Consider the following 25307-nt stretch of genomic DNA (forward strand, 5'->3'; position numbering starts at 1 on the left):
AGGGTACCCCAGGAGAGTTCTAAATGTGTGTGGGAAGAATATGTATCCCACGGGGGTAAAATTGAAAAAGTTGAAAAAAATTTTTTTTTGGACTTAGTCATTTTTCCGGCGTTTATCAGACTTTCAGATAGGGGAAATGTCAGTGAGCGTTCCGATTTCAGTTCCAGAGCGATTCGCCCAATGAGTCCTTGATATTTAGTCGTTTTCAGCCAATTTTCTGGATTTTTGAAAATTTCACTTTTTTGTGAAAATATCCACTAAATGAGGGAATAATATGTGTGAGGGTACCCCAGGAGAGTTCCAAATGTGTGTCGGTAGAATATATATCCCACGAGGGGTAAAATTGAAAAAGTTAAAAAAAAATTTTTTTTTGTACTTAGTGATTTTTCTGACGTTTATCAGACTTTCAGATAGGGGAAATGTCAGTGAGCATTCCGATTTCAGTTCCAGAGCGATTCGCCCAATGAGTTCTTGTTATTTAGTCGTTTTCAGCCAATTTTTTGGATTTTTGAAAATTTCACATTTTTGTGAAAATATCCACTAAATGAGGTAATAATATGTGTGAGGGTACCCCAGGAGAGTTCCAAATGTGTGTGGGTAGAATATATATCCCACGGGGGTAAAATTGAAAAAAGTTGAAATAAATTTTTTTTTGGAGAATTAGTCATTTTTCCGACGTTTATCAGACTTTCAGATAGGGGAAATGTCAGTGAGCATTCCGATTTCAGTTCCAGAGCGATTCGCCCAATGAGTCCTTGTTATTTAGTCGTTTTCAGCCAATTTTCTGGATTTTTGAAAATTTCACTTTTTTGTGAAAATATCCACTAAATGAGGGAATAATATGTGTGAGGGTACCCCAGGAGAGTTCCAAATGTGTGTGGGAAGAATATGTATCCCACGGGGGTAAAATTGAAAAAGTTGAAAAAAATATTTTTTTGGACTGTCATTTTTCCGGCATTTATCAGACTTTCAGATAGGGGAAATGTCAGTGAGCATTTCGATTTCAGTTCCAGAGTGATTCTCCCAATGAGTCGTTGTTATTTAGTCGTTTTCAGCCAATTTTTCTGGATTTTTGAAAATTTCACTTTTTTGTGAAAATATCCACTAAATGAGGGAATAATATGTGTGAGGGTACCCCAGGAGAGTTGCAAATGTGTGTGGGTGGAATATATATCACACGGAGGTAAAATTTAAAAAAGTTGAAAAAAAATTTTTTTTGGACTTAGTCATTTATCCGACGTTTATCAGACTTTCAGATAGGGGAAATGTCAGTGAGCATTTCGATTTCAGTTCCAGAGTGATTCTCCCAATGAGTCCTTGTTATTTAGTCGTTTTCAGCCAGTTTTCTGGATTTTTGAAAATTTCACTTTTTTGTGAAAATATCCACTAAATGAGGGAATAATATGTGTGAGGGTACCCCAGGAGAGTTCCAAATGTGTGTGTGTAGAATATATATCCCACGGGGGTAAAATTGAAAAAAGTTGAAAAAAATTTTTTTTTGGACTTAGTCATTTTTCCGGCGTTTATCAGACTTTCAGATAGGGGAAATGTCAGTGAGCATTCCGATTTCAGTTCCAGAGCAATTCTCCCAATGAGTCCTTGATATTTAGTCGTTTTCAGCCAATTTTCTGGATTTTTGAAAATTTCACTTTTTTGTGAAAATATCCACTAAATGAGGGAATAATATGTGTGAGAGTACCCCAGGAGAGTTCCAAATGTGTGTGGGAAGAATATGTATCCCACGGGGGTAAAATTGAAAAAGTTGAAAAAAATTTTTTTTTGGACTGTCATTTTTCCGGTGTTTATCAGACTTTCAGATAGGGGAAATGTCAGTGAGCATTTCGATTTCAGTTCCAGAGTGATTCTCCCAATGAGTCCTTGTTATTTAGTCGTTTTCAGCCAATTTTCTGGATTTTTGAAAATTTCACTTTTTTGTGAAAATATCCACTAAATGAGGGAATAATATGTGTGAGGGTACCCCAGGAGAGTTCCAAATGTGTGTGGGTAGAATATATATCCCACGGGCGGTAAAATTGAAAAAGTAAAAAAAAAAATTTTTTGGGAATTAGTGATTTTTCTGACGTTTATCAGACTTTCAGATAGGGGAAATGTCAGTGAGCATTCCGATTTCAGTTCCAGAGCGATTCGCCCAATGAGTCCTCGTTATTTAGTCGTTTTCAGCCAATTTTTTGGATTTTTGAAAATTTCACTTTTTTGTGAAAATATCCACTAAATGAGGGAATAATATGTGTGAGGGTACCCCAGGAGAGTTCCAAATGTGTGTGGGTAGAATATATATCCCACGGGGGTAAAATTGAAAAAAGTTATAAAAATTTTTTTTTTGGACTTAGTGATTTTTCTTGCGTTTATCAGACTTTCAGATAGGGGAAATGTCAGTGAGCATTCCGATTTCAGTTCCAGAGTGATTCGCCCAATGACTCCTTGTTATTTAGTCGTTTTCAGCCAATTTTCTGGATTTTTGAAAATTTCACTTTTTTGTGAAAATATCCACTAAATGAGGGAATAATATGTGTGAGGGTACCCCAGGAGAGTTCCAAATGTGTGTGGGTAGAATATATATCCCACGGGGGTAAAATTGAAAAAAGTTATAAAAATTTTTTTTTTGGACTTAGTGATTTTTCTTGCGTTTATCAGACTTTCAGATAGGGGAAATGTCAGTGAGCATTCCGATTTCAGTTCCAGAGCGATTCGCCCAATGAGTCCTTGTTATTTAGTCGTTTTCAGCCAATTTTCTGGATTTTTGAAAATTTCACTTTTTTGTGAAAATATCCACAAAATGAGGGAATAATATGTGTGAGGGTACCCCAGGAGAGTTCCAAATGTGTGTGGGAAGAATATATATCCCACGGGGGTAAAATTGAAAAATGTTGAATACATTTTTTTTTTGGATTTAGTCATTTTTCTGCCGTTTATCAGACTTTCAGATAGGGGAAATGTCAGTGAGCATTCCGATTTCAGTTCCAGAGCGATTCGCCCAATGAGTCCTTGTTATTTAGTCGTTTTCAGCCAATTTTCTGGATTTTTGAAAATTTCACTTTTTTGTGAAAATATCCACTAAATGAGGGAATAATATGTGTGAGGGTACCCCAGGAGAGTTCAAAATGTGTGTGGGTAGAATATATATCCGACGGGGGTAAAATTGAAAAAAGTTGAAAAAAATTTTTTTTTAGACTTAGTCATTTTTCCCACGTTTATCAGACTTTCAGATAGGGGAAATGTCAGTGAGCATTCCGATTTCAGTTCCAGAGCGATTCGCCCAATGAGTCCTTGTTATTTAGTCGTTTTCAGCCAATTTTCTGGATTTTTGAAAATTTCACTTTTTTGTGAAAATATCCACTAAATGAGGGAATAATATGTGTGAGGGTACCCCAGGAGAGTTCCAAATGTGTGTGGGAAGAATATATATCCCACGGGGGTAAAATTGAAAAAAGTTGAAAAAATTTTTTTTTGGACTAAGTCATTTTTCCGAAGTTTATCAGACTTTCAGGTAGGGGAAATGTCAGTGAGCATTCCGATTTCAGTTCCAGAGCGATTCGCCCAATGAGTCCTTGTTATTTAGTCGTTTTCAGCCAATTTTCTGGATTTTTTAAAATTTCACTTTTTTGTGAAAATATCCACTAAATGAGGGAATAATATGTGTGAGGGTACCCCAGGAGAGTTCCAAATGTGTGTGGGTAGAATATATATCCCACTGGTGTAAAATTGAAAAAAGTTGAAAAAAATTTTTTTGGGGACTTAGTCATTTTTCTGGCGTTTATCAGACTTTCAGATAGGGGAAATGTAAGTGAGCGTTCCGATTTCAGTTCCAGAGCGATTCGCCCAATGACTCCTTGTTATTTAGTCGTTTTCAGCCAATTTTCTGGATTTTTGAAAATTTCACTTTTTTGTGAAAATATCCACTAAATGAGGGAATAATATGTGTGAGGGTACCCCAGGAGAGTTCCAAATGTGTGTGCGTAGAATATATATCCCACGGGGGTAAAATTGAAAAAAGTAAAAAAAAAATTTTTTTGGGACGTAGTGATTTTTCTGGCGTTTATCAGACTTTTAGATAGGGGAAATGTCAGTGAGCGTTCCGATTTCAGTTCCAGAGCGATTCGCCCAATGACTCCTTGTTATTTAGTCGTTTTCAGCCAATTTTCTGGATTTTTGAAAATTTCACTTTTTTGTGAAAATATCCACTAAATGAGGGAATAATATGTGTGAGGGTACCCCAGGAGAGTTCCAAATGTGTGTGGGTAGAATATATATCCCACGGGGATAAAATTGAAAAAAGTTTAAAAAAAATTTTTTTTGGACTTAGTCATTTTTCCGGCTTTTATCAGACTTTCAGATAGGGGAAATGTCCGTGAGCGTTCCGATTTCAGTTCCAGAGTGATTCTCCCAATGAGTCCTTGTTATTTAGTCGTTTTCAGCCAATTTTCTGGATTTTTGAAAATTTCACTTTTTTGTGAAAATATCCACTAAATGGATATTTAATATGTGTGAGGGTACCCCAGGAGAGTTCCAAATGTGTGTGGGTAGAATATATATCCCACGGGGGAAAAATTGAAAAAAGTTGAAAACATTTTTTTTTTGGACTGTCATTTTTCCAGCGTTTATCAGACTTTCAGATAGGGGAAATGTCAGTGAGTGTTCCGATTTCAGTTCCAGAGCGATTCGCCTAATGAGTCCTTGTTATTTAGTCGTTTTCAGCCAATTTTCTGGATTTTTTAAAATTTCACTTTTTTGTGAAAATATCCACTAAATGAGGGAATAATATGTGTGAGAGTACCCCAGGAGAGTTCCAAATGTGTGTGGGTAGAATATATATCCCACTGGTGTACAATTGAAAAAAGTTGAAAAAAATTTTTTTGGGGACTTAGTCATTTTTCAGGCGTTTATCAGACTTTCAGATAGGGGAAATGTAAGTGAGCGTTCCGATTTCAGTTCCAGAGCGATTCGCCCAATGAGTCCTTGATATTTTGTCGTTTTCAGCCAATTTTCTGATTTTTGAAAATTTCACGTTTTTGTGAAAATATCCACTAAATGAGGGAATAATATGTGTGAGGGTACCCCAGGAGAGTTCCAAATATGTGTGGGTAGAATATATATCCCACGGGGGTAAAATTCAAAAAAGTAAAAAAAAAATTTTTTTTGGACTTAGTCATTTTTCCAGCGTTTATCAGACTTTCAGTTAGGGAAATTTCAGTGAGCGTTCTAATTTCAGTTCCAGAGCGATTCGCCCAATGAGTCCTTGATATTTAGTAGTTTTCAGCCAATTTTCTGGATTTTGAAAATTGCACTTTTTTTCTGAAAATATCCACTAAATGAGGGAATAATATGTGTGAGGGTACCCCAGGAGAGTTCCAAATGTGTGTGGGTAGAATATATATCCCACGGGGATAAAATTGAAAAAAGTTTAAAAAATTTTTTTTTTGGACTTAGTCATTTTTCCGACGTTTATCAGACTTTCAGATAGGGGAAATGTCACTGAGCATTCCGATTTCAGTTCCAGAGCGATTCGCCCAATGAGTCCTTGTTATTTAGTCGTTTTCAGCCAATTTTCTGGATTTTTGAAAATTTCACTTTTTTGTGAAAATATCCACTAAATGAGGGAATAATATGTGTGAGGGTACCCCAGGAGAGTTCCAAATGTGTGTGGGAAGAATATATATCCCACGGGGGTAAAATTGAAAAAAGTTGAAAAAATTTTTTTTTTGGACTAAGTCATGTTTCCGAAGTTTATCAGACTTTCAGGTAGGGGAAATGTCAGTGAGCATTCCGATTTCAGTTCCAGAGCGATTCGCCCAATGAGTCCTTGTTATTTAGTCGTTTTCAGCCAATTTTCTGGATTTTTTAAAATTTCACTTTTTTGTGAAAATATCCACTAAATGAGGGAATAATATGTGTGAGGGTACCCCAGGAGAGTTCCAAATGTGTGTGGGTAGAATATATATCCCACTGGTGTTAAATTGAAAAAAGTTGAAAAAAATTTTTTTGGGGACTTAGTCATTTTTCTGGCGTTTATCAGACTTTCAGATAGGGGAAATGTAAGTGAGCGTTCCGATTTCAGTTCCAGAGCGATTCGTCCAATGACTCCTTGTTATTTAGTTGTTTTCAGCCAATTTTCTGGATTTTTGAAAATTTCACTTTTTTGTGAAAATATCCACTAAATGAGGGAATAATATGTGTGAGGGTACCCCAGGAGAGTTCCAAATGTGTGTGGGTAGAATATATATCCCACGGGGGTAAAATTGAAAAAAGTAAAAAAAAAATTTTTTTTGGACGTAGTGATTTTTCTGGCGTTTATCAGACTTTCAGATAGGGGAAATGTCAGTGAGCGTTCCGATTTCAGTTCCAGAGCGATTCGCCCAATGACTCCTTGTTATTTAGTCGTTTTCAGCCAATTTTCTGGATTTTTGAAAATTTCACTTTTTTGTGAAAATATCCACTAAATGAGGGAATAATATGTGTGAGGGTACCCCAGGAGAGTTCCAAATGTGTGTGCGTAGAATATATATCCCACGGGGGTAAAATTGAAAAAAGTAAAAAAAAAATTTTTTTGGGACGTAGTGATTTTTCTGCCGTTTATCAGACTTTTAGATAGGGGAAATGTCAGTGAGCGTTCCGATTTCAGTTCCAGAGCGATTCGCCCAATGACTGCTTGTTATTTAGTCGTTTTCAGCCAATTTTCTGGATTTTTGAAAATTTCACTTTTTTGTGAAAATATCCACTAAATGAGGGAATAATATGTGTGAGGGTACCCCAGGAGAGTTCCAAATGTGTGTGGGTAGAATATATATCCCACGGGGATAAAATTGAAAAAAGTTTAAAAAAAATTTTTTTTGGACTTAGTCATTTTTCCGGCTTTTATCAGACTTTCAGATAGGGGAAATGTCCGTGAGCGTTCCGATTTCAGTTCCAGAGTGATTCTCCCAATGAGTCCTTGTTATTTAGTCGTTTTCAGCCAATTTTCTGGATTTTTGAAAATTTCACTTTTTTGTGAAAATATCCACTAAATGGATATTTAATATGTGTGAGGGTACCCCAGGAGAGTTCCAAATGTGTGTGGGTAGAATCTATATCCCACGGGGGAAAAATTGAAAAAAGTTGAAAACATTTTTTTTTTGGACTGTCATTTTTCCAGCGTTTATCAGACTTTCAGATAGGGGAAATGTCAGTGAGTGTTCCGATTTCAGTTCCAGAGCGATTCGCCTAATGAGTCCTTGTTATTTAGTCGTTTTCAGCCAATTTTCTGGATTTTTTAAAATTTCACTTTTTTGTGAAAATATCCACTAAATGAGGGAATAATATGTGTGAGAGTACCCCAGGAGAGTTCCAAATGTGTGTGGGTAGAATATATATCCCACTGGTGTACAATTGAAAAAAGTTGAAAAAAATTTTTTTGGGGACTTAGTCATTTTTCAGGCGTTTATCAGACTTTCAGATAGGGGAAATGTAAGTGAGCGTTCCGATTTCAGTTCCAGAGCGATTCGCCCAATGAGTCCTTGATATTTTGTCGTTTTCAGCCAATTTTCTGATTTTTGAAAATTTCACGTTTTTGTGAAAATATCCACTAAATGAGGGAATAATATGTGTGAGGGTACCCCAGGAGAGTTCCAAATATGTGTGGGTAGAATATATATCCCACGGGGGTAAAATTCAAAAAAGTAAAAAAAAAATTTTTTTTGGACTTAGTCATTTTTCCAGCGTTTATCAGACTTTCAGTTAGGGAAATTTCAGTGAGCGTTCCAATTTCAGTTCCAGAGCGATTCGCCCAATGAGTCCTTGATATTTAGTAGTTTTCAGCCAATTTTCTGGATTTTGAAAATTGCACTTTTTTTGTGAAAATATCCACTAAATGAGGGAATAATATGTGTGAGGGTACCCCAGGAGAGTTCCAAATGTGTGTGGGTAGAATATATATCCCACGGGGATAAAATTGAAAATAGTTTAAAAAATTTTTTTTTTGGACTTAGTCATTTTTCCGACGTTTATCAGACTTTCAGATAGGGGAAATGTCACTGAGCATTCCGATTTCAGTTCCAGAGCGATTCGCCCAATGAGTCCTTGTTATTTAGTCGTTTTCAGCCAATTTTCTGGATTTTTGAAAATTTCACTTTTTTGTGAAAATACCCACTAAATGAGGGAATAATATGTGTGAGGGTACCCCAGGAGAGTTCCAAATGTGTGTGGGTAGAATATATATCCGACGGGGGTAAAATTGAAAAAAGTTGAAAAAAATTTTTTTTTGGACTTAGTCATTTTTCCGACGTTTATCAGACTTTCAGATAGGGGAAATGTCAGTGAGCATTCCGATTTCAGTTCCAGAGCGATTCGCCCAATGAGTCCTTGTTATTTAGTCGTTTTCAGCCAATTTTCTGGATTTTTGAAAATTTCACTTTTTTGTGAAAATATCCACTAAATGAGGGAATAATATGTGTGAGGGTACCCCAGGAGAGTTCCAAATGTGTGTGGGAAGAATATATATCCCACGGGGGTAAAATTGAAAAAAGTTGAAAAAATTTTTTTTTTGGACTAAGTCATGTTTCCGAAGTTTATCAGACTTTCAGGTAGGGGAAATGTCAGTGAGCATTCCGATTTCAGTTCCAGAGCGATTCGCCCAATGAGTCCTTGTTATTTAGTCGTTTTCAGCCAATTTTCTGGATTTTTTAAAATTTCACTTTTTTGTGAAAATATCCACTAAATGAGGGAATAATATGTGTGAGGGTACCCCAGGAGAGTTCCAAATGTGTGTGGGTAGAATATATATCCCACTGGTGTTCAATTGAAAAAAGTTGAAAAAAATTTTTTTGGGGACTTAGTCATTTTTCTGGCGTTTATCAGACTTTCAGATAGGGGAAATGTAAGTGAGCGTTCCGATTTCAGTTCCAGAGCGATTCGCCCAATGACTCCTTGTTATTTAGTTGTTTTCAGACAATTTTCTGGATTTTTGAAAATTTCACTTTTTTGTGAAAATATCCACTAAATGAGGGAATAATATGTGTGAGGGTACCCCAGGAGAGTTCCAAATGTGTGTGGGTAGAATATATATCCCACGGGGGTAAAATTGAAAAAAGTAAAAAAAAAATTTTTTTTGGACGTAGTGATTTTTCTGGCGTTTATCAGACTTTCAGATAGGGGAAATGTCAGTGAGCGTTCCGATTTCAGTTCCAGAGCGATTCGCCCAATGACTCCTTGTTATTTAGTCGTTTTCAGCCAATTTTCTGGATTTTTGAAAATTTCACTTTTTTGTGAAAATATCCACTAAATGAGGGAATAATATGTGTGAGGGTACCCCAGGAGAGTTCCAAATGTGTGTGCGTAGAATATATATCCCACGGGGGTAAAATTGAAAAAAGTAAAAAAAAAATTTTTTTGGGACGTAGTGATTTTTCTGCCGTTTATCAGACTTTTAGATAGGGGAAATATCAGTGAGCGTTCCGATTGCAGTTCCAGAGTGATTCTCCCAATGAGTCCTTGTTATTTAGTCGTTTTCAGCCAATTTTCTGGATTTTTGAAAATTTCACTTTTTTGTGAAAATATCCACTAAATGGATATTTAATATGTGTGAGGGTACCCCAGGAGAGTTCCAAATGTGTGTGGGTAGAATATATATCCCACGGGGGAAAAATTGAAAAAAGTTGAAAACATTTTTTTTTGGACTGTCATTTTTCCAGCGTTTATCAGACTTTCAGATAGGGGAAATGTCAGTGAGTGTTCCGATTTCAGTTCCAGAGCGATTCGCCCAATGAGTCCTTGTTATTTAGTCGTTTTCAGCCAATTTTCTGGATTTTTGAAAATTTCACTTTTTTGTGAAAATATCCACTAAATGAGGGAATAATATGTGTGAGGGTACCCCAGGAGAGTTCCAAATGTGTGTGGGAAGAATATATATCCCACGGGGGTAAAATTGAAAAAAGTTGAAAAAATTTTTTTTTTGGACTAAGTCATGTTTCCGAAGTTTATCAGACTTTCAGGTAGGGGAAATGTCAGTGAGCATTCCGATTTCAGTTCCAGAGCGATTCGCCCAATGAGTCCTTGTTATTTAGTCGTTTTCAGCCAATTTTCTGGATTTTTTAAAATTTCACTTTTTTGTGAAAATATCCACTAAATGAGGGAATAATATGTGTGAGGGTACCCCAGGAGAGTTCCAAATGTGTGTGGGTAGAATATATATCCCACTGGTGTTCAATTGAAAAAAGTTGAAAAAAATTTTTTTGGGGACTTAGTCATTTTTCTGGCGTTTATCAGACTTTCAGATAGGGGAAATGTAAGTGAGCGTTCCGATTTCAGTTCCAGAGCGATTCGCCCAATGACTCCTTGTTATTTAGTTGTTTTCAGACAATTTTCTGGATTTTTGAAAATTTCACTTTTTTTGTGAAAATATCCACTAAATGGATATTTAATATGTGTGAGGGTACCCCAGGAGAGTTCCAAATGTGTGTGGGTAGAATATATATCCCACGGGGGAAAAATTGAAAAAAGTTGAAAACATTTTTTTTTTGGACTGTCATTTTTCCAGCGTTTATCAGACTTTCAGATAGGGGAAATGTCCGTGAGCGTTCCGATTTCAGTTCCAGAGCGATTCGCCTAATGAGTCCTTGTTATTTAGTCGTTTTCAGCCAATTTTCTGGATTTTTTAAAATTTCACTTTTTTGTGAAAATATCCACTAAATGAGGGAATAATATGTGTGAGAGTACCCCAGGAGAGTTCCAAATGTGTGTGGGTAGAATATATATCCCACTGGTGTACAATTGAAAAAAGTTGAAAAAAATTTTTTTGGGGACTTAGTCATTTTTCAGGCGTTTATCAGACTTTCAGATAGGGGAAATGTAAGTGAGCGTTCCGATTTCAGTTCCAGAGCGATTCGCCCAATGAGTCCTTGATATTTTGTCGTTTTCAGCCAATTTTCTGGATTTTTGAAAATTTCACGTTTTTGTGAAAATATCCACTAAATGAGGGAATAATATGTGTGAGGGTACCCCAGGAGAGTTCCAAATATGTGTGGGTAGAATATATATCCCACGGGGGTAAAATTCAAAAAAGTTAAAAAAAATTTTTTTTTGGACTTAGTCATTTTTCCAGCGTTTATCAGACTTTCAGTTAGGGAAATTTCAGTGAGCGTTCCAATTTCAGTTCCAGAGCGATTCGCCCAATGAGTCCTTGATATTTAGTAATTTTCAGCCAATTTTCTGGATTTTGAAAATTGCACTTTTTTTGTGAAAATATCCACTAAATGAGGGAATAATATGAGTGAGGGTACCCCAGGAGAGTTCCAAATGTGTGTGGGTAGAATATATATCCCACGGGGATAAAATTGAAAAAAGTTTAAAAAATTTTTTTTTTGGACTTAGTCATTTTTCCGACGTTTATCAGACTTTCAGATAGGGGAAATGTCACTGAGCATTCCGATTTCAGTTCCAGAGCGATTCGCCCAATGAGTCCTTGTTATTTAGTCGTTTTCAGCCAATTTTCTGGATTTTTGAAAATTTCACTTTTTTGTGAAAATATCCACTAAATGAGGGAATAATATGTGTGAGGGTACCCAGGAGAGTTCCAAATGTGTGTGGGTAGAATATATATCCCACGGGGGTAAAATTCAAAAAAGTAAAAAAAAAATTTTTTTTGGACTTAGTGATTTTTCTGGCGTTTATCAGACTTTCAGATAGGGGAAATGTCAGTGAGCGTTCCGATTTCAGTTCCAGAGCGATTCGCCCAATGACTACTTGTTATTTAGTTGTTTTCAGCCAATTTTCTGGATTTTTGAAAATTTCACTTTTTTGTGAAAATATCCACTAAATGAGGGAATAATATGTGTGAGGGTACCCCAGGAGAGTTCCAAATGTGTGTGGGAAGAATATATATCCCACGGGGGTAAAATTGAAAAAAGTTGAAAAAATTTCTTTTTTGGACTTAGTCATTTTTCCGACGTTTATCAGACTTTCAGATAGGGGAAATGTCAGTGAGCATTCCGATTTCAGTTCCAGAGCGATTCGCCCAATGAGTCCTTGTTATTTAGTTGTTTTCAGCCAATTTTCTGGATTTTTGAAAATTTCACTTTTTTGTGAAAATATCCACTAAATGAGGGAATAATATGTGTGAGGGTACCCCAGGAGAGTTCCAAATGTGTGTGGGTAGAATATATATCCCACGGGGGTAAAATTGAAAAAAGTAAAAAAAAAATTTTTTTTGGACGTAGTGATTTTTCTGGCGTTTATCAGACTTTCAGATAGGGGAAATGTCAGTGAGCGTTCCGATTTCAGTTCCAGAGCGATTCGCCCAATGACTCCTTGTTATTTAGTCGTTTTCAGCCAATTTTCTGGATTTTTGAAAATTTCACTTTTTTGTGAAAATATCCACTAAATGAGGGAATAATATGTGTGAGGGTACCCCAGGAGAGTTCCAAATGTGTGTGCGTAGAATATATATCCCACGGGGGTAAAATTGAAAAAAGTAAAAAAAAAATTTTTTTGGGACGTAGTGATTTTTCTGCCGTTTATCAGACTTTTAGATAGGGGAAATATCAGTGAGCGTTCCGATTGCAGTTCCAGAGTGATTCTCCCAATGAGTCCTTGTTATTTAGTCGTTTTCAGCCAATTTTCTGGATTTTTGAAAATTTCACTTTTTTGTGAAAATATCCACTAAATGGATATTTAATATGTGTGAGGGTACCCCAGGAGAGTTCCAAATGTGTGTGGGTAGAATATATATCCCACGGGGGAAAAATTGAAAAAAGTTGAAAACATTTTTTTTTGGACTGTCATTTTTCCAGCGTTTATCAGACTTTCAGATAGGGGAAATGTCAGTGAGTGTTCCGATTTCAGTTCCAGAGCGATTCGCCCAATGAGTCCTTGTTATTTAGTCGTTTTCAGCCAATTTTCTGGATTTTTGAAAATTTCACTTTTTTGTGAAAATATCCACTAAATGAGGGAATAATATGTGTGAGGGTACCCCAGGAGAGTTCCAAATGTGTGTGGGAAGAATATATATCCCACGGGGGTAAAATTGAAAAAAGTTGAAAAAATTTTTTTTTTGGACTAAGTCATGTTTCCGAAGTTTATCAGACTTTCAGGTAGGGGAAATGTCAGTGAGCATTCCGATTTCAGTTCCAGAGCGATTCGCCCAATGAGTCCTTGTTATTTAGTCGTTTTCAGCCAATTTTCTGGATTTTTTAAAATTTCACTTTTTTGTGAAAATATCCACTAAATGAGGGAATAATATGTGTGAGGGTACCCCAGGAGAGTTCCAAATGTGTGTGGGTAGAATATATATCCCACTGGTGTTCAATTGAAAAAAGTTGAAAAAAATTTTTTTGGGGACTTAGTCATTTTTCTGGCGTTTATCAGACTTTCAGATAGGGGAAATGTAAGTGAGCGTTCCGATTTCAGTTCCAGAGCGATTCGCCCAATGACTCCTTGTTATTTAGTTGTTTTCAGACAATTTTCTGGATTTTTGAAAATTTCACTTTTTTTGTGAAAATATCCACTAAATGGATATTTAATATGTGTGAGGGTACCCCAGGAGAGTTCCAAATGTGTGTGGGTAGAATATATATCCCACGGGGGAAAAATTGAAAAAAGTTGAAAACATTTTTTTTTTGGACTGTCATTTTTCCAGCGTTTATCAGACTTTCAGATAGGGGAAATGTCCGTGAGCGTTCCGATTTCAGTTCCAGAGCGATTCGCCTAATGAGTCCTTGTTATTTAGTCGTTTTCAGCCAATTTTCTGGATTTTTTAAAATTTCACTTTTTTGTGAAAATATCCACTAAATGAGGGAATAATATGTGTGAGAGTACCCCAGGAGAGTTCCAAATGTGTGTGGGTAGAATATATATCCCACTGGTGTACAATTGAAAAAAGTTGAAAAAAATTTTTTTGGGGACTTAGTCATTTTTCAGGCGTTTATCAGACTTTCAGATAGGGGAAATGTAAGTGAGCGTTCCGATTTCAGTTCCAGAGCGATTCGCCCAATGAGTCCTTGATATTTTGTCGTTTTCAGCCAATTTTCTGGATTTTTGAAAATTTCACGTTTTTGTGAAAATATCCACTAAATGAGGGAATAATATGTGTGAGGGTACCCCAGGAGAGTTCCAAATATGTGTGGGTAGAATATATATCCCACGGGGGTAAAATTCAAAAAAGTTAAAAAAAATTTTTTTTTGGACTTAGTCATTTTTCCAGCGTTTATCAGACTTTCAGTTAGGGAAATTTCAGTGAGCGTTCCAATTTCAGTTCCAGAGCGATTCGCCCAATGAGTCCTTGATATTTAGTAATTTTCAGCCAATTTTCTGGATTTTGAAAATTGCACTTTTTTTGTGAAAATATCCACTAAATGAGGGAATAATATGAGTGAGGGTACCCCAGGAGAGTTCCAAATGTGTGTGGGTAGAATATATATCCCACGGGGATAAAATTGAAAAAAGTTTAAAAAATTTTTTTTTTGGACTTAGTCATTTTTCCGACGTTTATCAGACTTTCAGATAGGGGAAATGTCACTGAGCATTCCGATTTCAGTTCCAGAGCGATTCGCCCAATGAGTCCTTGTTATTTAGTCGTTTTCAGCCAATTTTCTGGATTTTTGAAAATTTCACTTTTTTGTGAAAATATCCACTAAATGAGGGAATAATATGTGTGAGGGTACCCAGGAGAGTTCCAAATGTGTGTGGGTAGAATATATATCCCACGGGGGTAAAATTCAAAAAAGTAAAAAAAAAATTTTTTTTGGACTTAGTGATTTTTCTGGCGTTTATCAGACTTTCAGATAGGGGAAATGTCAGTGAGCGTTCCGATTTCAGTTCCAGAGCGATTCGCCCAATGACTACTTGTTATTTAGTTGTTTTCAGCCAATTTTCTGGATTTTTGAAAATTTCACTTTTTTGTGAAAATATCCACTAAATGAGGGAATAATATGTGTGAGGGTACCCCAGGAGAGTTCCAAATGTGTGTGGGAAGAATATATATCCCACGGGGGTAAAATTGAAAAAAGTTGAAAAAATTTCTTTTTTGGACTTAGTCATTTTTCCGACGTTTATCAGACTTTCAGATAGGGGAAATGTCAGTGAGCATTCCGATTTCAGTTCCAGAGCGATTCGCCCAATGAGTCCTTGTTATTTAGTTGTTTTCAGCCAATTTTCTGGATTTTTGAAAATTTCACTTTTTTGTGAAAATATCCACTAAATGAGGGAATAATATGTGTGAGGGTACCCCAGGAGAGTTCCAAATGTGTGTTGGTAGAATATATATCCCACGGGGATAAAATTGAAAAAAGTTGAAAAAAATTTTTTTTTGGACTTAGTCATTTTTCCGACGTTTATCAGACTTTCAGATAGGGGAAATATCAGTGAGCATTCCGATTTCAGTTTCAGAACGATTCGCCCCATGACTCCTTGTTATTTAGTCGTTTTCAGCCAATTTTCTGGATTTTTGAAAATTTCACTTTTTTGTGAAAATATCCACTAAATGAGGGAAAAAAATGTGTGAGGGTACCCCAGGAGAGTTCCAAATGTGTGTGGGTAGAATATATATCCCACGGGGGAAAAATTGAAAAAAGTTGAAAAAATTTTTTTTTTGGACTTAGTCATTTTTCCAGCGTTTATCAGACTTTCAGATAGGGGAAATGTCAGTGAGTGTTCCGATTTCAGTTCCAGAGCGATTTGCCCAATGAGTCCTTGTTATTTAGTTGTTTTCAGCCAATTTTCTGGATTTTTGAAAATTTCACTTTTTTGTGGAAATATCCACTAAATGAGGGAATAATATGTGTGAGGGTACCCCAGGAGAGTTCCAAATGTGTGTGGGTAGAATATATATCCCACGGGGGTAAAATTGAGAAAAGTAAAAAAAAAAATTTTTTGGGACTTAGTGATTTTTCTGGCGTTTATCAGACTTTCAGATAGGGGAAATGTCAGTGAGCGTTCCGATTTCAGTTCCAGAGCGTTTCGCCCAATGACTCCTTGTTATTTAGTTGTTTTCAGCCAATTTTCTGGATTTTTGAAAATTTCACTTTTTTGTGAAAATATCCACTAAATGAGGGAATAATATGTGTGAGGGTACCCCAGGAGAGTTCCAAATGTGTGTGGGTAGAATATATATCCCACGGGGATAAAATTGAAAAAAGTTGAAAAAATTTTTTTTTTGGACTTAGTCATTTTTCCGACGTTTATCAGACTTTCAGATAGGGGATATGTCAGTGAGCATTCCGATTTCAGTTCCAGAGCGATTCGCCCAATGAGTCCTTGTTATTTAGTCGTTTTCAGCCAATTTTCTGGATTTTTGAAAATTTCACTTTTTTGTGAAAATATCCACTAAATGAGGGAATAATATGTGTGAGGGTACCCCAGGAGAGTTCCAAATGTGTGTGGGAAGAATATATATCCCACGGGGGTAAATTTGAAAAAAGTTGAAAAAATTTTTTTTTTAGACTTAGTCATTTTTCCGACGTTTATCAGACTTTCAGATAGGGGAAATGTCAGTGAGCATTCCGATTTCAGTTCCAGAGCGATTCTCCCAATGAGTCCTTGTTATTTAGTCGTTTTCAGCCAATTTTCTGGATTTTTGAAAATTTCACTTTTTTGTGAAAATATCCACTAAATGAGGTAATAATATGTGTGAGGGTACCCCAGGAGAGTTCCAAATGTTTGTGGGTAGAATATATATCCCACGGGGGTAAAATTGAAAAAAGTTGAAAAAAAAATTTTTTTGGACTTAGTCATTTTTCCAGCGTTTATCAGACTTTCAGATAGGGGAAATGTCCGTGAGCGTTCCGATTTCAGTTCCAGAGTGATTCTCCCAATGAGTCCTTGTTATTTAGTCGTTTTCAGCCAATTTTCTGGATTTTTGAAAATTTCACTTTTTTGTGAAAATATCCACTAAATGGATATTTAATATGTGTGAGGGTACCCCAGGAGAGTTCCAAATGTGTGTGGGTAGAATATATATCCCACGGGGGAAAAATTGAAAAAAGTTGAAAACATTTTTTTTTTGGACTGTCATTTTTCCAGCGTTTATCAGACTTTCAGATAGGGGAAATGTCCGTGAGCGTTCCGATTTCAGTTCCAGAGCGATTCGCCTAATGAGTCCTTGTTATTTAGTCGTTTTCAGCCAATTTTCTGGATTTTTTAAAATTTCACTTTTTTGTGAAAATATCCACTAAATGAGGGAATAATATGTGTGAGAGTACCCCAGGAGAGTTCCAAATGTGTGTGGGTAGAATATATATCCCACTGGTGTACAATTGAAAAAAGTTGAAAAAAATTTTTTTGGGGACTTAGTCATTTTTCAGGCGTTTATCAGACTTTCAGATAGGGGAAATGTAAGTGAGCGTTCCGATTTCAGTTCCAGAGCGATTCGCCCAATGAGTCCTTGATATTTTGTCGTTTTCAGCCAATTTTCTGGATTTTTGAAAATTTCACGTTTTTGTGAAAATATCCACTAAATGAGGGAATAATATGTGTGAGGGTACCCCAGGAGAGTTCCAAATATGTGTGGGTAGAATATATATCCCACGGGGGTAAAATTCAAAAAAGTTAAAAAAAAATTTTTTTTGGACTTAGTCATTTTTCCAGCGTTTATCAGACTTTCAGTTAGGGAAATTTCAGTGAGCGTTCCAATTTCAGTTCCAGAGCGATTCGCCCAATGAGTCCTTGATATTTAGTAATTTTCAGACAATTTTCTGGATTTTGAAAATTGCACTTTTTTTGTGAAAATATCCACTAAATGAGGGAATAATATGAGTGAGGGTACCCCAGGAGAGTTCCAAATGTGTGTGGGTAGAATATATATCCCACGGGGATAAAATTGAAAAAAGTTTAAAAAATTTTTTTTTTGGACTTAGTCATTTTTCCGACGTTTATCAGACTTTCAGATAGGGGAAATGTCACTGAGCATTCCGATTTCAGTTCCAGAGCGATTCGCCCAATGAGTCCTTGTTATTTAGTCGTTTTCAGCCAATTTTCTGGATTTTTGAAAATTTCACTTTTTTGTGAAAATATCCACTAAATGAGGGAATAATATGTGTGAGGGTACCCAGGAGAGTTCCAAATGTGTGTGGGTAGAATATATATCCCACGGGGGTAAAATTCAAAAAAGTAAAAAAAAAATTTTTTTTGGACTTAGTGATTTTTCTGGCGTTTATCAGACTTTCAGATAGGGGAAATGTCAGTGAGCGTTCCGATTTCAGTTCCAGAGCGATTCGCCCAATGACTACTTGTTATTTAGTTGTTTTCAGCCAATTTTCTGGATTTTTGAAAATTTCACTTTTTTGTGAAAATATCCACTAAATGAGGGAATAATATGTGTGAGGGTACCCCAGGAGAGTTCCAAATGTGTGTGGGAAGAATATATATCCCACGGGGGTAAAATTGAAAAAAGTTGAAAAAATTTCTTTTTTGGACTTAGTCATTTTTCCGACGTTTATCAGACTTTCAGATAGGGGAAATGTCAGTGAGCATTCCGATTTCAGTTCCAGAGCGATTCGCCCAATGAGTCCTTGTTATTTAGTTGTTTTCAGCCAATTTTCTGGATTTTTGAAAATTTCACTTTTTTGTGAAAATATCCACTAAATGAGGGAATAATATGTGTGAGGGTACCCCAGGAGAGTTCCAAATGTGTGTGGGAAGAATATATATCCCACGGGGGTAAATTTGAAAAAAGTTGAAAAAATTTTTTTTTTAGACTTAGTCATTTTTCCGACGTTTATCAGACTTTCAGATAGGGGAAATGTCAGTGAGCATTACGATTTCAGTTCCAGAGCGATTCTCCCAATGAGTCCTTGTTATTTAGTCGTTTTCAGCCAATTTTCTGGATTTTTGAAAATTTCACTTTTTTGTGAAAATATCCACTAAATGAGGGAATAATATGTGTGAGGGTACCCCAGGAGAGTTCCAAATGTGTGCGGGAAGAATATATATCCCACGGGGGTAAAATTGAAACAAGTTGAAAAATTTTTTTTTTTGGACTTAGTCATTTTTCCGACGTTTATCAGACTATCAGATAGGGGAAATGTCAGTGAGCATTCCGATTTCAGTTCCAGAACGATTCGCCCAATGACTCCTTGTTATTTAGTCGTTTTCAGCCAATTTTCTGGATTTTTGAAAATTTCACTTTTTTGTGAAAATATCCACTAAATGAGGGAATAATATGTGTGAGGGTACCCCAGGAGAGTTCCAAATGTTTGTGGGTAGAATATATATCCCACGGGGGTAAAATTGAAAAAAGTTGAAAAAAAAATTTTTTTGGACTTAGTCATTTTTCCAGCGTTTATCAGACTTTCAGTTAGGGGAAATGTCAGTGAGCGTTCCGATTTCAGTTCCAGAGCGATTCGCCCAATGAGTCCTTGTTATTTAGTTGTTTTCAGCCAATTTTCTGGATTTTTGAAAATTTCACTATTTTGTGAAAATATCCACTAAATGAGGGAATAATATGTGTGAGGGTACCCCAGGAGAGTTCCAAATGTGTGTGGGTAGAATATATATCCCACGCGGGTAAAATTCAAAAAAGTAAAAAAAAAATTTTTTTTGGACTTAGTGATTTTTCTGGCGTTTATCAGACTTTCAGATAGGGGAAATGTCAGTGAGCGTTCCGATTTCAGTTCCAGAGCGATTCGCCCAATGACTACTTGTTATTTAGTTGTTTTCAGCCAATTTTCTGGATTTTTGAAAATTTCACTTTTTTGTGAAAATATCCACTAAATGAGGGAATAATATGTGTGAGGGTACCCCAGGAGAGTTCCAAATGTGTGTGGGAAGAATATATATCCCACGGGGGTAAAATTGAAAAAAGTTGAAAAAATTTTTTTTTGGGACTTAGTCATTTTTCCGACGTTTATCAGACTTTCAGATAGGGGAAATGTCAGTGAGCATTCCGATTTCAGTTCCAGAGCGATTCGCCCAATGAGTCCTTGTTATTTAGTTGTTTTCAGCCAATTTTCTGGATTTTTGAAAATTTCCCTTTTTTGTGAAAATATCCACTAAATGAGGGAATAATATGTGTGAGGGTACCCCAGGAGAGTTCCAAATGTGTGTGGGTAGAATATATATCCCACGGGGATAAAATTGAAAAAAGTTGAAAAAAATTTTTTTTTGGACTTAGTCATTTTTCCGACGTTTATCAGACTTTCAGATAGGGGAAATGTCAGTGAGCATTCCGATTTCAGTTCCAGAACGATTCGCCCCATGACTCCTTGTTATTTAGTCGTTTTCAGCCAATTTTCTGGATTTTTGAAAATTTCACTTTTTTGTGAAAATATCCACTAAATGAGGGAATAAAATGTGTGAGGGTACCCCAGGAGAGTTCCAAATGTGTGTGGGTAGAATATATATCCCACGGGGGAAAAATTGAAAAAAGTTGAAAAAATTTTTTTTTTGGACTTAGTCATTTTTCCAGCGTTTATCAGACTTTCAGATAGGGGAAATGTCAGTGAGTGTTCCGATTTCAGTTCCAGAGCGATTTGCCCAATGAGTCCTTGTTATTTAGTCGTTTTCAGCCAATTTTCTGGATTTTTGAAAATTTCACTTTTTTGTGGAAATATCCACTAAATGAGGGAATAATATGTGTGAGGGTACCCCAGGAGAGTTCCAAATGTGTGTGGGTAGAATATATATCCCACGGGGGTAAAATTGAGAAAAGTAAAAAAAAAATTTTTTTGGGACTTAGTGATTTTTCTGGCGTTTATCAGACTTTCAGATAGGGGAAATGTCAGTGAGCGTTCCGATTTCAGTTCCAGAGCGTTTCGCCCAATGACTCCTTGTTATTTAGTTGTTTTCAGCCAATTTTCTGGATTTTTGAAAATTTCCCTTTTTTGTGAAAATATCCACTAAATGAGGGAATAATATGTGTGAGGGTACCCCAGGAGAGTTCCAAATGTGTGTGGGTAGAATATATATCCCACGGGGATAAAATTGAAAAAAGTTGAAAAAAAATTTTTTTTGGACTTAGTCATTTTTCCGACGTTTATCAGACTTTCAGATAGGGGAAATGTCAGTGAGCATTCCGATTTCAGTTCCAGAACGATTCGCCCCATGACTCCTTGTTATTTAGTCGTTTTCAGCCAATTTTCTGGATTTTTGAAAATTTCACTTTTTTGTGAAAATATCCACTAAATGAGGGAATAAAATGTGTGAGGGTACCCCAGGAGAGTTCCAAATGTGTGTGGGTAGAATATATATCCCACGGGGGAAAAATTGAAAAAAGTTGAAAAAATTTTTTTTTTGGACTTAGTCATTTTTCCAGCGTTTATCAGACTTTCAGATAGGGGAAATGTCAGTGAGTGTTCCGATTTCAGTTCCAGAGCGATTTGCCCAATGAGTCCTTGTTATTTAGTCGTTTTCAGCCAATTTTCTGGATTTTTGAAAATTTCACTTTTTTGTGGAAATATCCACTAAATGAGGGAATAATATGTGTGAGGGTACCCCAGGAGAGTTCCAAATGTGTGTGGGTAGAATATATATCCCACGGGGGTAAAATTGAAAAAAGTTGAAAAAAAAATTTTTTTGGACTTAGTCATTTTTCCAGCGTTTATCAGACTTTCAGTTAGGGGAAATGTCAGTGAGCGTTCCGATTTCAGTTCCAGAGCGATTCGCCCAATGAGTCCTTGTTATTTAGTTGTTTTCAGCCAATTTTCTGGATTTTTGAAAATTTCACTATTTTGTGAAAATATCCACTAAATGAGGGAATAATATGTGTGAGGGTACCCCAGGAGAGTTCCAAATGTGTGTGGGTAGAATATATATCCCACGGGGGTAAAATTCAAAAAAGTAAAAAAAAATTTTTTTTTGGACTTAGTGATTTTTCTGGCGTTTATCAGACTTTCAGATAGGGGAAATATCAGTGAGCGTTCCGATTTCAGTTCCAGAGCGATTCGCCCAATGACTACTTGTTATTTAGTTGTTTTCAGCCAATTTTCTGGATTTTTGAAAATTTCACTTTTTTGTGAAAATATCCACTAAATGAGGGAATAATATGTGTGAGGGTACCCCAGGAGAGTTCCAAATGTGTGTGGGAAGAATATATATCCCACGGGGGTAAAATTGAAAAAAGTTGAAAAAATTTTTTTTTTAGACTTAGTCATTTTTCCGACGTTTATCAGACTTTCAGATAGGGGAAATGTCAGTGAGCATTCCGATTTCAGTTCCAGAACGATTCGCCCAATGAGTCCTTGTTATTTAGTCGTTTTCAGCCAATTTTCTGGATTTTTGAAAATTTCACTATTTTGTGAAAATATCCACTAAATGAGGGAATAATATGTGTGAGGGTACCCCAGGAGAGTTCCAAATGTGTGTGGGTAGAATATATATCCCACGGGGGTAAAATTCAAAAAAGTAAAAAAAAAATTTTTTTTGGACTTAGTGATTTTTCTGGCGTTTATCAGACTTTCAGATAGGGGAAATGTCAGTGAGCGTTCCGATTTCAGTTCCAGAGCGATTCGCCCAATGACTACTTGTTATTTAGTTGTTTTCAGCCAATTTTCTGGATTTTTGAAAATTTCACTTTTTTGTGAAAATATCCACTAAATGAGGGAATAATATGTGTGAGGGTACCCCAGGAGAGTTCCAAATGTGTGTGGGTAGAATATATATCCCACGGGGATAAAATTGAAAAAAGTTGAAAAAATTTTTTTTTTGGACTTAGTCATTTTTCCGACGTTTATCAGACTTTCAGATAGGGGATATGTCAGTGAGCATTCCGATTTCAGTTCCAGAGCGATTCGCCCAATGAGTCCTTGTTATTTAGTCGTTTTCAGCCAATTTTCTGGATTTTTGAAAATTTCACTTTTTTGTGAAAATATCCACTAAATGAGGGAATAATATGTGTGAGGGTACCCCAGGAGAGTTCCAAATGTGTGTGGGAAGAATATATATCCCACGGGGGTAAAATTGAAAAAAGTTGAAAAAATGTTTTTTTTAGACTTAGTCATTTTTCCGACGTTTATCAGACTTTCAGATAGGGGAAATGTCAGTGAGCATTCCGATTTCAGTTCCAGAGCGATTCTCCCAATGAGTCCTTGTTATTTAGTCGTTTTCAGCCAATTTTCTGGATTTTTGAAAATTTCACTTTTTTGTGAAAATATCCACTAAATGAGGGAATAAAATGTGTGAGGGTACCCCAGGAGAGTTCCAAATGTGTGTGGGTAGAATATATATCCCACGGGTGTAAAATTGAAAAAAGGTTTTAAAAAAATTTTTTTTGGACTTAGTCATTTTTCCGGCGTTTATCAGACTTTCAGATAGGGGAAATGTCAGTGAGCGTTCCGATTTCAGTTCCAGAGTGATTCGCCTAATGAGTCCTTGTTATTTAGTCGTTTTCAGCCAATTTTCTGGATTTTTTAAAATTTCACTTTTTTGTGGAAACATCCACTAAATGAGGGAATAAAATGTGTGAGGGTACCCCAGGAGAGTTCCAAATGTGTGTGGGAAGAATATATATCCCACGGGGTAAAATTTAAAAAAGTTGAAAAAATTTTTTTTTTGGACTTAGTGATTTTTCTGGTGTTTATCAGACTTTCAGATAGGGGCAATGTCAGTGAGCATTCCGATTTCAGTTCCAGAGCGATTAGCCCAATGACTCCTTGTTATTTAGTCGTTTTCAGCCAATTTTCTGGATTTTTGAAAATTTCACTTTTTTGTGAAAATATCCACTAAATGAGGGAATAATATGTGTGAGGGTACCCCAGGAGAGTTCCAAATGTGTGCGGGAAGAATATATATCCCACGGGGGTAAAATTGAAAAAAGTTGAAAAAATTTTTTTTTTGGACTTAGTCATTTTTCCGACGTTTATCAGACTTTCAGATAGGGGAAATGTCAGTGAGCATTCCGATTTGAGTTCCAGAACGATTCGCCCAATGACTCCTTGTTATTTAGTCGTTTTCAGCCAATTTTCTGGATTTTTGAAAATTTCACTTTTTTGTGAAAATATCCACTAAATGAGGGAATAATATGTCTGAGGGTACCCCAGGAGAGTTCGAAATGTGTGTGGGTAGAATATATATCCCACGGGGTAAAATTGAAAAAAGTTGAAAAAAAAATATTTTGGACTTAGTCATTTTTCTGGCGTTTATCAGACTTTCTGATAGGTGAAATGTCAGTGAGCATTACGATTTCAGTTCCAGAGTGATTCACCCAATGAGTCCTTGATATTTAGTCATTTTCAGCCAATTTTCTCGATTTTTGAAAATTTCACTTTTTTGTGAAAATATCCACTAAATGAGGGAATAATATGTGTGAGGGTACCCCAGGAGAGTTCCAAATGTGTGTGGGTAGAATATATATCCCACGGGTGTAAAATTGAAAAAAGGTTTTAAAAAAATTTTTTTTGGACTTAGTCATTTTTCCGGCGTTTATCAGACTTTCAGATAGGGGAAATGTCAGTGAGCGTTCCGATTTCAGTTCCAGAGCGATTCGCCTAATGAGTCCTTGTTATTTAGTCGTTTTCAGCCAATATTCTGGATTTTTTAAAATTTCACTTTTTTGTGGAAATATCCACTAAATGAGGGAATAAAATGTGTGAGGGTACCCCAGGAGAGTTCCAAATGTGTGTGGTTAGAATATATATCCCACGGGGGAAAAATTGAAAAAAGTTGAAAACATTTTTTTTTGGACTTAGTCATTTTTCCAGCGTTTATTAGACTTTCAGTTAGGGGAAATGTCAGTGAGCATTCCGATTTCAGTTCCAGAGCGATTCGCCCATTGAGTCCTTGATATTTAGTAGTTTTCAGCCAATTTTCTTGATTTTTGAAAATTTCACTTTTTTTGTGAAAATATCCACTAAATGAGGGAATAATATGTGTGAGGGTACCCCAGGAGAGTTCCAAATGTGTGTGGGTAGAATATATATCCCACGGGGTAAAATTGAAAAAAGTTGAAAAAAAAAATATTTTGGACTTAGTCATTTTTCTGGCGTTTATCAGACTTTCAGATAGGGGAAATGTCAGTGAGCGCTCCGATTTCAGTTCCAGAGCGATTCTCCCAATGAGTCCTTGTTATTTAGTCGTTTTCAGCCAATTTTCTGGATTTTTGAAAATTTCACTTTTTTGTGAAAATATCCACTAAATGAGGGAATAATATGTGTGAGGTTACCCCAGGAGAGTTCCAAATGTGTGTGGGAAGAATATATATCCCACGGGGGTAAAATTGAAAAAAGTTGAAAAATTTTTTTTTTTGGACTTAGTCATTTTTCCAGCGTTTATCAGACTTTCAGATAGGGGAAATGTCATTGAGTGTTCCGATTTCAGTTCCAGAGCGATTCGCCCAATGAGTCATTGTTATTTCGTCGTTTTCAGCCAATTTTCTGGATTTTTGAAAATTTCAC

Source organism: Phyllobates terribilis, unplaced genomic scaffold, assembly GCF_046119375.1.
Source record: "Phyllobates terribilis strain yellow unplaced genomic scaffold, ASM4611937v1 Scaffold_21__1_contigs__length_20361869, whole genome shotgun sequence".
NCBI classification, from domain to species: Eukaryota; Metazoa; Chordata; class Amphibia; order Anura; family Dendrobatidae; genus Phyllobates; species Phyllobates terribilis.